Source organism: Danio aesculapii, chromosome 3, assembly GCF_903798145.1.
Source record: "Danio aesculapii chromosome 3, fDanAes4.1, whole genome shotgun sequence".
Taxonomy (NCBI): Eukaryota; Metazoa; Chordata; class Actinopteri; order Cypriniformes; family Danionidae; genus Danio; species Danio aesculapii.
Genome location: NC_079437.1, coordinates 62,739,255 through 62,753,805, shown reverse-complemented (window position 1 = coordinate 62,753,805; position 14,551 = coordinate 62,739,255). Strand labels below are relative to the sequence as shown.

General features: G+C 41.6%; 1 long non-coding RNA gene across 3 annotated transcripts in view; it reads right to left on the bottom strand.

Moving 5' to 3' along the window:
* The window catches only part of LOC130221830 (uncharacterized), a 57,185-nt gene extending 55,750 nt beyond the window's left edge, over nt 1-1,435 (bottom strand). The window contains exon 1 of one of the 3 annotated variants that reach the window (XR_008836319.1): nt 888-1,435. This is a non-coding gene — a long non-coding RNA (uncharacterized LOC130221830). The remainder of the gene's footprint in view (nt 1-887) is intronic. The other 2 variants (XR_008836318.1, XR_008836317.1) reach the window with 2 other exon arrangements.
* Between the last annotated feature and the right edge of the window lie 13,116 nt (nt 1,436-14,551).

Genomic DNA, 14,551 nt, shown 5'->3' with positions numbered 1-14,551 from the left:
TCTATATACAAATCATTATGCATGCTACTGTAAACATCAGCGGTAATTAAATCCCCTTTAAACTGAGATTACAGTATTTATTCTATATGTTCTCCGTGTTTTAACATGACTGCATACATGAAATCCTTCAGTAAACTGAGATTACAGTATTTATTCTATATGTTCTCCGTGTTTTAACATGACTGCATACATGAAATCCTTCAGTAAACTGAGCAGTAGCGGTTTAAAGGGGCAGTTCACCCAGAAATTCAAGATCTGTCATCATTTACTCGCTCTTTTACTTGTTATGAGCCTTTATGAGTCTCTTTCCTCTGTTGAACACAAAAGAAGATATTTTGAAGAATGTTGAAAATCAGTAACCATTGATTTCACTACTAGGGAAGTCAATGTTTACAGGTTTTCAACATTCTTCAAAATATCTTCTTTTGTGTTCAACAGAAGAAAGACACTCATAAAGGCTCATAACCACTTGAGGGAGAGTAAATAGTGAGTAGATGCTCATTTTTGGGTGAACTGACCCTTTAAGACAAAAATTAACAACACGAGTCAAGTGCAGGGTCACTATGATGACTCAAACATTCATTACTCAAAATCATTAATAACATAATCAGGTGTAGTTTAACACCACTTATCTACTGCTAACACTAGATTTATATAGACAGACAGACAGACAGACAGACAGACAGAATGTGTTAGCAGTAGATAAGTGGTGTTAAACTACACTTAAATATGTTATTAATTACACTATATATAAATATATATATATATATAAACACACACACACGCGCGCGCAAAACGACTCAAACACACACAGTAACTCAAACACACTCCTCTGTCAATATCCTCACATTTATAAAGCGAATATAGTGAATTAAACTCAGCCTTACCTGAGCATCTGTTTAGTCCTCCTGCTGTGAGTTTAATCCACATGTGTAGGGGATGATGTTGTTGTTATTCCGTGTGTGTGAAATATTCCACTGCACTGAATCCTGCTTATATCCATGAAACGCTCAGCGTTCAGCACCCAGAGGATCAATCCGCGTCCACACAGTAACAACATCCTCATCCTCATCATCTTCAGTGATATCCAGAGGAATTCGGAGAGTACTAAAGCACGTGTATCCCATAATATCCATCTGGAGATCCGCGCACACACACACACACACACACGCTGCTGTACACTGAGACTCCTCTGCTTCTCTGTGTGTAATGTGTCAGCAGTAGTGAAGCGCGCGCACACACACAGCGAACTTTCTCACGCACACGATCATCACATGACACACACACAGCACTGCATCATGGGAAATGTAGTCTAAAAACACTGTATTCTTCTGCAAGTGCTTTATTATGACGACAATATCCCCTTTACTGTAGTGAGAGTCGAGTGTTGACTACTGAGTGAAATACTGCACACTGATGAGGGAACACACAAACACTGTGATCAAGATCAGCTTCTTTCTTCATCATAATTATATATTATATTCTATGTGTTTATTCTGAATAAATGTAAATACTTTATATAAAGTTTAATATATTCCATATTTATATATTGTTTTATATAATCTGCTCATTAATATTCTTCATTTCTGCTCATTATTCCTGAACACAACACTATACTTTACTCTTGTCTAGAAACTGCTTGATGATGGAAGAGTTTATAGATATTTAGTCTAGTCACACACTCAGAGTAATGCAGCATTATTATCTAATGTGTGTGTGTGTGTGTGTGTGTGTGTGTGTGTGTGTGTGTGTGTGTCTGATCAGAATATCATGTTATTCATTTAAAGATGTCTGATTAGGATCAACTTATCCAATGCACTTGAACCGGTTATCATGCGCTGAGTCTGTTTCTGTATCTCCTGAGGTGTGTGAGTGTGTGTGTGTGTGTGTGTGTGTGTGTGTGTGTGTGTGTGTGTGTGTGTGTGTTAATGACAGCATCGCGTGTGAGCAGTGGAGTTTGAGTAAGATAAGATCTGCAGTCGTCACAGGACACAGAAGGTGAATCACGCTTTCATTAATGCTCCTCACACACACACACACACACACACACACACACACACACACACACCTGAGAAAACCTGGACTGGATTTCACAATGATTTCAGCAAAACTGGCTCTTTCTCTCACACTGCAGACACTGCGGCTCTCACTCAGAGTGTGTGTCTGGCTTCTAGAACACACACCACAGCAATCCTCAATCCAGAAGCATTCTCCAGATGAGCTCCATCACTGAGCACACGTTCATCAGTCAATCATTCTGTAATCCCCTAAACCAACACAATAATCTGTCCCTTAGGGCGGGGCTATCAGTGTTTTAGGGCGGGGCTATCAGTCCTTTGGGGCGGGGCTATCATTGTTTTAGGGCGGGGCTATCAGTGTTTTAGGGCGGGGCTATCAGTCCTTTAGTGGAAGGCTATCAGTCGATTAAGGTGGGGATATCAGTCCTTTAGGGAGAAGCTATCATTCCTTTAGGGCGGGGCTATCAGTCCTTTAGGGTGGGGCTATTAGTCCATTAGGGCGGGGCTATCACTCAGTTGGTGTGTTCGACTTCATGTAGCGATGCACAGATCGATGGAAATCTGTCTTAAAGCAGTGCATGCTGGTTAGACATTTTGTCCAGCTTGACGCTGCGCCGACGCCGCGTGACTGTCACATGTGGCATTAAAGTACCGCGACAGCACTCTGACGTCAGACGATTGATTCAGCCTGTGCAGTGTCTGAAGAGCGACTGCTGGAGCTGCCATGATTACAACAACCACTGGACAACTTCCATCTCACAAACATATATATATATATATATATATAAATCCAGCAGCATTCTGTAGACGAGCTCTGAATATAGTGTTGTGTTCAGACATAATGAAGAGAGTTTCTCCTGAACACAAGCTCAATCATCTGACAGTGGAGGAAGCAGGATCAACATTACCTTGTGTCCTCCTCTGTCAGATGATTGAGCTTGTGTTCAGGAGAAACTCTCTTCATTATGTCTGAACACAACACTATATTCAGTGCTCGTCTACAGAATGCTGCTGGATATAAGAAGTTTTAGACATCTGGACTAGAATCGAGACACACACTCAGAGTGAGAGTTTGACAGATGAGCCGTTCCCTGCTCCAGCACGATGTTCAGTGTATCCAGTTCAGTATCAGCAGTACCTGATCCACACACACACACACACACACACACACACACACACACACACTGAAGATCTGCTGCAGGTTTGCGTGACTAGCGCTCTGAGCTAAAACACAAAGACATTGTTTTCTGTCAAACCCCCTGTATGCTAACTCGACCACATTCCTCTCCTGCATTCCTCACACACTCCACTTTTCCTTTTCCCGTCTGCTCTTCTGAAAAGGAGAGTGCTATACATCATGTGCTCTGTCAAATAAAACCCTTAACATTTACAACAACACACTGTACAAAACATGCATACATTTACTATAAAAACAGCACACTGTAAAGAAAAAGGCCAGTTTCAGTTGTCAGAGCCTGAAATACAGCTGAAACGGGGATGGGAACGCTAGCACAGTCCATTCGACAGTTTCTACTGTATATATATATATATAAGAGGAGATTTTGTTAAGCAGGTTACAGATTTTTACAGAAATAATTGTGCAGTTTTTTACAGGTAAGAATAGAGTATATACCATAACATATATATTTATAATTTAGAGCAAACTACAGTATTTTACTAATTTAGTATTAAATATAATACAGAAATGCAGGAGGTTACCATCAATTTTAGAGTCATTCATTCATTTTCCTTCAGCTTAGTGATTTATTTATCAGGGGTCACCACAGTGGAATGAACCACCAACTATTCCATCACATGATTTACACAGCAGATGCCCTTCCAGCTGCAACCCAGTACTGGGAAACTCACACTCACACACTCATTCACTACAGCCAGTTTAGTTGATCAGTTCCCCTATAGCGCATGTGTTTGGACTGTGGGGGAAACCGGAGCACCCGGAGGAAACCCACACCAACACTGGGAGAACATGCAAACTCCACACAGAAACACACACTGACCCAGCCGGGACTCAAACCAGAGACCTTCTTGCTGTGAGGTTACAGTGTGACCACTGAGCCACCGTGTCGCCCTAAATTTAGAGTGTGCAGTGAGAGATGACTATGATTTTAATAGTAAACACTGTAAAAATGCAACAATCAGACTCTGGTTAACAGAAGTCCTGAGAAAGTCCCATAATGACCCCGAGCAGAGAAACTAATATGATGATGATTGATAATGGACCCCGCAGCAGGGGCTAGATATAACCGATAGAACTTTATAGACCATTTCAGTGTGGCTCATGAACATTTCCTGCTTGTTATCAAACATTTTATAACTGTAACACGAGGCGATCTTCAATCTTCTTCTTTATTACTTTATTTTAAACATTTATATATATACACACACAAAACAAGAACAAACACTGACTCATACTTTAGACAAACAACAGACAATATAAAAGAAAACAACAGAAAACACACACAAAACATACAATCAAAACTAGAGAGCGTGTCTAGCTTTAACCTCAGAGGGGGCTCTGGACTGCTCTTGAGATGTAGATTTGTCAAATAAATCAAGAAATTGACCCCAAGCGGCCAAAACTGTTCTTGTGGAGCTAGTGTATAAAAATCTGAGTCTTTCCATCTGAATAACAGATCTCACATCAGATATCCAGTTCTGGAATGAGGGGGGTAACGGTGATTTACAATTAATAAACGATGTGAGGGAACTGACTGTAAGCAGGTCGTGTGTTACAGCAGCAGCATTATACCGTTTTCAACACTTACAGTAATGTGTAGAGTGTGGCGTATTGTCACAATCACCAGCCATCTAATCCTTGTAGATCACCGGTAAACACACAGATCGCTACAGAACTACAAATCTACCGTTTATTGGACTACATGTGCAGTCATGCACCGCTCACACACACCTGTTCCAGTTTCTATTGGCACACACACACAGCTGGAGGATCGTGATGAACTGATTACAAGAATTATTTAAACAGCACACACACACACACACACATACACACACACACACACACACACACACGCACGCATCAGTGCTGAGTCTTGTTTAACTGTACTTTGAACATTACGACGTGTTTCCTCTGCCTGGTCTTGCTGTATGTGACCTTCGCTTTGTTCTATTGTTTATTCCTGTCTGCTGCCTGCCTCTGACCATCCGCCTGTTTATGATCACGACTCTGTGCTTTATCAGCTAAAGCAGATCTGTATATCGATGAACATCATACCTCATATCTCTCTCTCTCTCTCTCTCTCTCTATATATATATATTGGTGTTTCTGTGTGGAGTTTGCATGTTCTCCCCGTGTTGGTGTGGGTTTCCTCCGGGTGCTCCGGTTTCCCCCTCAGTCCAAACACATGCGCTATAGGGGAATTGGTAAACTAAATTGGCCGTAGTGTATGAGTGTGTGTGTGTGTGTGAATGAGTGTGTATGAGTGTTTCCCAGTACTGGATTGCAGCAGGAAGGGAATGCACTGTGTAAAACATATGCTGGAATAGTTGGCGGTTCATTCCGCTGTGGCGACCCCAGATGAATAAAAATAGTCAACCCGATGGAAATAAGTAAGAACACTTTCTCTAGATGATGGAGTGTGTGTGTCCAGTGTGTGCGCATGCGTGTGTGTGTGTGTGTGTAGGTTTGGCAGTGTGGCTGTGCGTGACTAGCAGAGATACACCTGTCTGCTGCTCAGGTAAGGGAGGGAACGAGAGCACGCAGAGGCCTGCATACTGAACAATGACTGCTATTGTGACGAGATCTGACTGCTCACACACACGCTCACACACTCTCCATCACACACACACACACAGCTGCTCAGTCACTGTACGCCTCAGTGAAGACTCAGTGTGAAGTGTGTGTAGCGTCTGCTGGAGACATCAGGAACACATATTCCTTACATATTGACACGCGTTTATACATGATCCAAATATGAACGTGGATGTCATATAGTTTGGGTGACACGGTGGCGCAGTGGTTAGCATTGTGGCCTCACAGCAAGAAGGTCTCTGGTTCGAGTCCTGGCTGGGTCAGTTGGTGTTTCTGTGTGGAGTTTGCATGTTCTCCCCGTGTTGGTGTGGGTTTCCTCCTGTGCTCAGGCTCATTCTGAAAGTGTAGCCCTGTCTACATTTCTGGAGAGTCTGCATTATGTAGTCAGAGGTATGTATGGCTGCCTTTCGTCTTTAAAGAGAACGCTGCTGGGCGGTGTGATGCCGTTCCTTGTCTCGCTTACAGCTTACCTCAATATGGACAGCTTTCATGCTGTTACTAGTTGGTCCAGTAGCTCGTCGATAGTAGATGCAGAGAGGAGTTGACCACGATGATGGGGTTCGAGTCTGGTGAAGAACGGTTCCAGAAAGCAGGTAAAACAGAAACAGAAGCCAAAAATAAAACAAACAAGTAAATAACAGAGTGAGAATGTGGTGAAATCTGAAAACCTGGTAAAAATCCGACAAGGGCAATTGGTTGGGTTTAGGGAAGGGGGTGGGGTGGGTGGAGTGTCGGTCCGTCAGTCAGTGGACAGCGGCCTCTGCAAAGAAACGTAGCTCCTGGGGTGTATTTGGTGCTCTCCAGAAATGTATATAGGGGTACATGATCAGAATGAGCCTGGGTTGTTTATCCGTCACGTATGGCAACCAAAATCCAACGTCTGACAGACGTCACAGTGGTAACGTCCACACAACATCAAGCTGTGACATCATTAGACGTTGATATTTAGTTGATTTTAGCCGTTGGACATTGATGTCGGCCTGACTTTAGATTCTGACCTTAACCTGATTTTCATTTCCAAACCAAATGAGATACAGCATCAAGCTGACGCCATGTTGACGTCCTGTGCCTGTCGGGTGTTAGACACTGTGATTTACACGCTCATCTGACATCGCAAACTACTTACAGTTCAATCATTCGCCCTCCTGTTAAAATCTTTCAAATATTCCCCTGATGATGTTTCTCAGATTCAGGAGTTTCTCACAGTATTTCCTCTAATATTTGTTCTTCTGGAGAAAGTCTTATTTGTTTTATTTCAGCTAGAATAAAAGCAGTTTTTAATAGTTTTAAAGCCATTTTAAGCTCAATATTATTAGCCCCCTTCAGCAATATTAGTGTTGGATTGTCTCCAGAATAAACCACTGTTATACAATGACTTGCCTAATTACCCTAACTTTACCCTAATTACCCTAGTGAAGCCTTTAAATGTCACTTTAAGCTGAATACTAGTGTCTTGAAGAATATCTAGTCTAATATTATTTACTGTCATCATGACGAAGAGAAAAGACATCAGTGATTAGAGATGAGCTGAAGAAAATCTGCTCTCTGTTTAACAAAAATATACAGAGGGTGAATAACTCTGACTTCATCTGTTTATGTTTGTATTTGTAATGCCAGTGGTTAAAAATGTGCAATATTTTGACATATTTTATATATGAAATCCGAATATCAGAATCAGAATCATAAAGAGCTCTATAGCCAGGTATGTTCACACATACGAGGAATTAGTTTTGGTGACAGAGCTTCTACAGTGCAGCAGGATAATAGAGACAGGACAAAAAACAGATCATAAATATATTAAAATAAATAAATAAAAACAGAAGTTCCTATGTGCTATGTTCCTATATGAGCTAGTATGTCACATATGTAATTTGCATATATTTCCATATGTCAGTGTTTCCATCAGTCTGGAGCTGTAGATTTGGCCACAGGTTCTCCAACACATCACAGTCGAGGAAATAACCACTGTGATGCTGTGATTTCATCATACAGTACTGTCAGATATGAACATGTTGCCTGTAAAAGTGGAACATGGAGTACACACTTTATTATGTACACCTCACTAGTACCGGGTCGGACCGCTTTAGCCTTCAGAACTGCTTTAATCCTTCATGTCAGAGATTCAACAAGCTACTGGAAATATTCCTCAGACATTTTGCTCCATATTGATCATGATAGCATCACGCAGTCGGCTGCACATCCATGATGCCAATCTCCCGTTCCACCACATCCCAAAGGTGCTCTATTGGATTGAGCTCTGGTGACTGTGGAGGCCATTTGAGTACAGTGAACTCATCATCATGTTCAAGAAACCAGTCTGAGATGATTGGTGCTTTATGACATGGTGCGTTATCCTGCTGGAAGTAGCCATCAGAAGATGGAGACACTGTGCTCATAAAGGGATGGACATGGTCAGAACAATACTCAGGTAGGCTGTGGCGTTGACACCATGCTCAATTGGTACTAATGGACCCAAAGAAAATCTCCCCCACACCATTACACCACCACCAGCAGCCTGAACCGCTGATACAAGGCAGGATGGATCCATGCTTTCATGATGTTGAGGCCAAATTCTGAGCCGAGCATCTGAATGTGTCAGCAGAAATGGAGACTGATTTTAAAATGGGATTAATTTGGTGTTCAGTTGTGTTATATTGAACAGGTGATTATCGTGAACAAAGTGTCTTTGACTTGTGTGTATTGTGTCCAAACGCTTGTAAAAAAGAGTTAAGAGTTTTGTAAAAAGGTGTAATTTTGTCCCTGGTCTAGATATTACTGTACGTCAAAGCAGAAACGAGATGATTCTGTGTCCTCCACTGTCAGATGATTGAGCTTGTGTTCAGGAGAAACTCTCTTCATGTAGACTCATTATGTCTGAACACAACACTTGCTTCTTGATTTAAGAATATTCAGTCTAGACACAAGACAAAAGCTCCACATGAATCTGCAGATTTCCCTTTATTTTATTAAATCTGTGCAGCAAATGATGACTGTCTGTACCGCAGTGACCCGAGGTTAGAGATAAGAAAATACTATGGCTGAAATTCCTCTGACATGAAACCTTCCTGCAGGAGTGTGTGTGTGTGTGTGTGTGTGTGTGTAGGTGTGTGCGCTCTTCATAAAGGTAGTATTGTTGAGTTGCGTGCGAAGCTCCTGCTGGAGGCTCAGTTTCTCCGCCCACTGCTGTAAAACCACAGCCGTTCCTGCTCTGAGTTACAGGTAAACATCTGAAGTCCGCACGCAATCCTAGAGCACACACACACATGCGCACGCTTCTTCCTCATTCCAGCAGCATTCCTCTGAGTCAGCAACACTCACTGAAGCTCCCGCTGGCTCTCATTCACATTTAATTACAGTTCATTAATCAGTTATTGAGCTCCGTCACAAATAAAGCTGCTCTCGCTCAGAGTGTGTGTGTCTCGTGTCTAGTCCAGATATCCAGAAACATCTGAAATCCAGCAGCATTCTGTAGACGAGCACTGAATATAGTGTTGTGTTCAGACATAATGAAGAGAGTTTCTCCTGAACACAAGCTCAATCATCTGACAGTGGTAAGAGCTGGCCTGTTTGGTCCAGTGTGATATCTGCTGGTGTTGGACACATACCTGCTGTTTCTGCTGTTATTAAGGCCAGTGTTCTGCTGGGTTGTTTGATGTGAGGCTCTGCACAATGAACACTGGATTTGCTTCACTGGTAACAAGTTGAGTATTGTTTGGTTAGCCTCTCGCTGGTTTGGAAAAGCCATTCAGACCAGATAATCTGTCTGAGTTTGTCAATGCGGCGCAGTGTTCAGACACAATGGAGCGTTTCATCGACTGCAGGATAAAGCCCAGAATAAAGGAGCAGTTCTTCCCTGAGACAAACACTCAAACACACTGAGATTTACTCTGGTTACAGTCCCAATATCTCAAACCTCTCAAATCCAGAAGCTTTCTCTAGACGAGCACTGAATATAGTGTTGTGTTCAGACATAATGAGTCTCCTTAAAACAAGCAGAATCATCTGATAATGAGGGAAGCAGAATCATCTCGTTTTCGCTTTGAAAGTAATAATATTTTGCAGAGATCGTCAGATGATTGAGCTTGTGTTCAGGAGAAACTCTCTTCATTTAGACTCATTATTCCTGAACTCAACACTATATTCAGTGCTCGTCTAGAGAATGCTGCTGGACTTCAGATGTGTGTCGATATGTAGAGTTAGAAGCTGGACTGCTTTATAATGTAAGGTTTGTTTGACACATCATGCCTTCCTCTTTTCTGAACTCATGATCTGTTATTCTGTATACACGTCTGTCTTATTCTCTATACACTAATAAACAGCTCAATAGCCTGATTTAGCTGAAGCAGTTTGGTTTTGAAGTAATGGTTTATTTCTGTAGCACCTTTCACAGACAGTAAGTGTTTACAGTGAAAGAAAACACGTCAAATCCACCGTAAAAGCAGCTCACTGTACTGCTAATGAACAGCTTGACCTGTCTTTAAATGTTCTTCTGTCACAGATAACATCCCGATCTCAGACGTCACTGCAAATTGAAGAGGACAGACCCACAGATATCATGTGAGAGTTTGAGGAGGGCAGTTTCTGATGGATGATGCTTACAGAAACCAGACTGAAGTTGATCAAAGATATTAAGAGCCCCCAAAACAGTGTTTATCTGCATGTTGACAACCCCTGCTAAAAATGAATAATAGACACTATAGGCCTGCAATAGTCAAGTGAAGCGCTAACAAAGCTTTTATTACTGAGAGTTTGTGTTGTTTTATTGTGCCAAATATCTAAAACATCCTCAAATGAAAAAGCTTTTCTACAGTTCAGAAATGATCAAGGTCAAACATTAGTTTTTCTTTACACATTATAATCTGCCAGTGAGTAAACTCAACGTATTTTACACCATAAGCAGGATTACTGTGCTTGTTTAAAGGGAAAACTCTCTTAGGACCCACTGAACAAAGTGTTGCATGCAGAACTGGTGCAAACAGTTTACTTGTGTTGAATTTAAACAGATTAAATTTAATAATGTTCAACTTCATTTGTTTGTTTAAATTCAGCCCAAATAAATTGTTTACAACCCCTTAATGTAAAAACATTGAGTAAATCCAAGGAATCCTCTTTGAATCATTTTTTTCAGTGTATCATTTGCTGTCGTTTGCTAGTTTCAGTTTGGCGCAAGAGTTGTTTTGACGTTTTACCCCACGCTGTTTAAATAGCAAATGCATTTGCTCATATGTGCACCCATAGGCGTTCTGGTCTAAAAAAGCAGATGTGTTGAGGTGCATTGCTGGAGCGTTGCTATTCTGAGGAACTATAATAGACTGTTCAATAGACCAGAACAAAGCCAGTCTGTAGTCCAGCGCAGTGTGTTAGATATGCACCTCGCTTAAACATTGCTTAATACAGACAGGAAGTACAGCGATGCGCAAATATCTCTACATATGAAAAGAATTAAAATATTAAGGATATATAGGATATAATAAGGATATATATAGGATATAATAAAGGATATCTATAGGATATAATAAGGATATATATAGGATATAAATAGAAAGGATTAAAATATTACAAAACATTTTCTAGCCTACATAAATATAAAAACCATACTTTTGTAACACCACACCAGCAGAGGGAGCCCTCGCCCGACTACTGACTCGGCTCCGCTCCCTCTGCGGCTTCTTCCTGTTTGTGCTGTATTTCAGTGAGTGTTCCGGCCATGCTTCTTTGCGTAGTACACTGAAAAAAATTATTCAAAGATGATTCATTGGATTTACTCAATTTTTTTACATTAAGGGGTTGTAAACAATTTATTTGGGCTGAATTGAAACAAACAAATTAAGTTGAACATTATTAAATTTAATTAGTTTGTTTAAATTCAGCACAAATAAATTGTTTGCAACAGTTTTGCATGCAACACTTTTTTCAGTGTATTGCCAGTTTACTTGCCTTACCAAGCGTTGTTCCAAGTGACTTTCATGACTGCTATCCTGTGTATGACCCTGCCTTGTTCACGTATGTTCTCTGTCTTTGCCCTTTTGATCTGTTTTGGACTGATTGTTGTGTTACTGAACTTCTGCCTGCTCTTATACTTCACCTGGGTATGCACCTGTAGATTGCAATCTTCTGCTGGATTCATGGTTGGCGAAGTATTCTGTAACGTGGAGGCCGTGTTAAAATCCATGTGCAGAAGTTTATTTAGGGGTTAGGCAGAGACATCAACAAGTAAACAAGCAGAGAGTCGACAACATATAAGCAGTCCAATCCAAACAACAAACACAGGGGCGAATCCAGACGATGAAGTATAAGAGCAGGCAGAAGCTAATATTTGCCCAATTTGAACATTCATTTTCCTTCAGCTTAGTCCCTTTATTAATCTGGGGTCACCACAGCGGAATGAACCGCCAACTATTCAAGTATGTGTTTTACAAAGAGGATGCTCTTCCAGCTGCAACCCAGTACTGGGAAACACCCATACACACACTCATACACTATGGCCAGTTTAGTTGATCAGTTCCCCTATAGCACATGTGTTTGGACTGTGGGGGAAACCGGAGCACCCAGAGGAAACCCACACCAACACGGGGAGAACATGCAAACTCCACACAGAAACACACACTGACCCAGCCGGGACTCGAACCAGTGACCTTCTTGCTGTGAGGCAACAGCACTAGTTAAACTAATCTATATGGGTACTGTGAACTTACTCCATTTAAGTTGAAGTAATGAGGTGTTTAATTAACTCATTACCTTAACACTGAGCTCAAAACTCAAATGAGTAGAATGAACTTTCAGTCAATTTTGAGTTAACTGCACTCATTTCAGAAGTCAATGGTTACCGGTTTTCAACATTCTTCAAAATATCTTCTTTAGTGTTCAACAGGAGAAAGACACTCATGAAGGTTTAAATAAGTAACAGCTGAGTAAATGATGGCAGGATTTTTTATTTTGTAGTGAACTGCTCCTTTAACTGTGAACTGTCCAGTTGCGCACACACATCCCTTTATTATATCCTGTTTTACAGCATGTCACACACACTCAAAACACTTATTCATATTACTTATTTAAGATGAGCTGAATCAACTCAATTCCTGAGGGGGTTTTGGGGACAACTTCACTGTTTTACATTCAATCCACTTAAATTTGCACAAACAATTAAAGTAACTCGATCAGTCAGTGTTGGGCAACATGAGGGAGCTGTGTGAGGCCAGCATCTCTTACAGTCTCACCATACACACATCACTTACAGTAACAGCAGCTCACCATCCTATAGTGTTTATACACAGATACGCATCATCGCGTGTGTGTGTGTGTGTGTGTGTGTGTGTGTGCGTGTGTGTTCCTCAGCTCCAAACCTGTAAAGCGACTCTGTTGTTGGACTCTTCTCTTGGCTTTCCCAGAGCTCTCCCTGGCATACAGTCAAGATCCTGCCCCTCCAGAGGAGATTAATGACGGTTAGTCACGGAAGGAAAGCACACACACACACACACACACACACACACACATAGAGAGAGCTCTTTAATAACTATATTACTTCACTTTCAGTTCAGAGAAGCGGAGTATTTGCCTGAGTATTTCGTGTGCTGTTGGGTCATTTTCACCCACTCTGGGCTGATTATGAGTCTTCATTTGGCCTCATCTGTCTCTGTGTTTCAGCAAATGTGATGATTTCTGCTGACTAATCTTATTTCGACACATATTTTGGGACGATGTTCATACTCTCACTGTTCAGATGGACTCTCCTGTGGTGTGTGTGTGCTGTTTCTGCTTTATGTTGTTGTCAGTCAGGCTTACATCATCAATATTTCCCACGTCCTGCTGTCTGATTTCAGTGTGTCACTGTTCAGAGTCGTTCTCCATCTCTCTGAGGAGTGCACAGACGGATAGAGGACTGATACTGAAAGGAATGGGACAGTATCCTGTGCGTCCTTAATATCCCCCGGTGGACAGCTAGGGAGGGTGTTCACGACAGAATGTACAGCTAGATTTGATGATTGCCACCATCTCCACCTTACAGAGTCAGGAACAGTACCTCCAACATCTCGTGACGGATCAGGTGTGGTTGTCTGAGAGCTTCAGCATTAGGATTGCTGTTTACAGAGCTGTCATTTCAGATGACGCCCCGCCCACTTATATGACTGACAGGTTATCCAACCAGTTGTGTTTCGTTTTGTGCCACGACATGTTTGTGGGTGTGTCTTCAGAAAAACAATCCGAGACCCAACCGTGCATTATCCATTACAGAGATCTTTAAAGAGCCCATATTATGGGATTTTGAAAATGCCCTTCCATGTAATGTGTAACACAGCTCTAAGTGAAGTGAAATATCCAGCTAAGGCTTAAATCTGTAAGTGTACAGTGTTTAAAACTATTGATTCATCTATAAAAGAGTCGACTCATAGTGCTTCAAACGAGTCGTCTTGATAACGAGTCATTGGGTGTTTCGCGATGACGCGGCTACGAAACACAAGTAGTTGCACGCGCAAACCCGGGAGATTTGAAACCTGCGGCCCCGCCCACTAACAGAAAAAAAGTCACACACACACACACACAGAGACACACACAGACACCGGTCGAATGAAGTCACGCTGTGCAGATGGAGATTATTGACAGTTCACCCAAAGATGAAACCTTAGCAATATAGCCCAGCCTTGAGCAGATCGAGAGCCTCTGGAAACTACCTGCTTACAAAGAAGACTTCATCGGTTTGTTAAAGGAAGGATCGGTAAAGACTGTCAGAACAAGGATCAGTGCA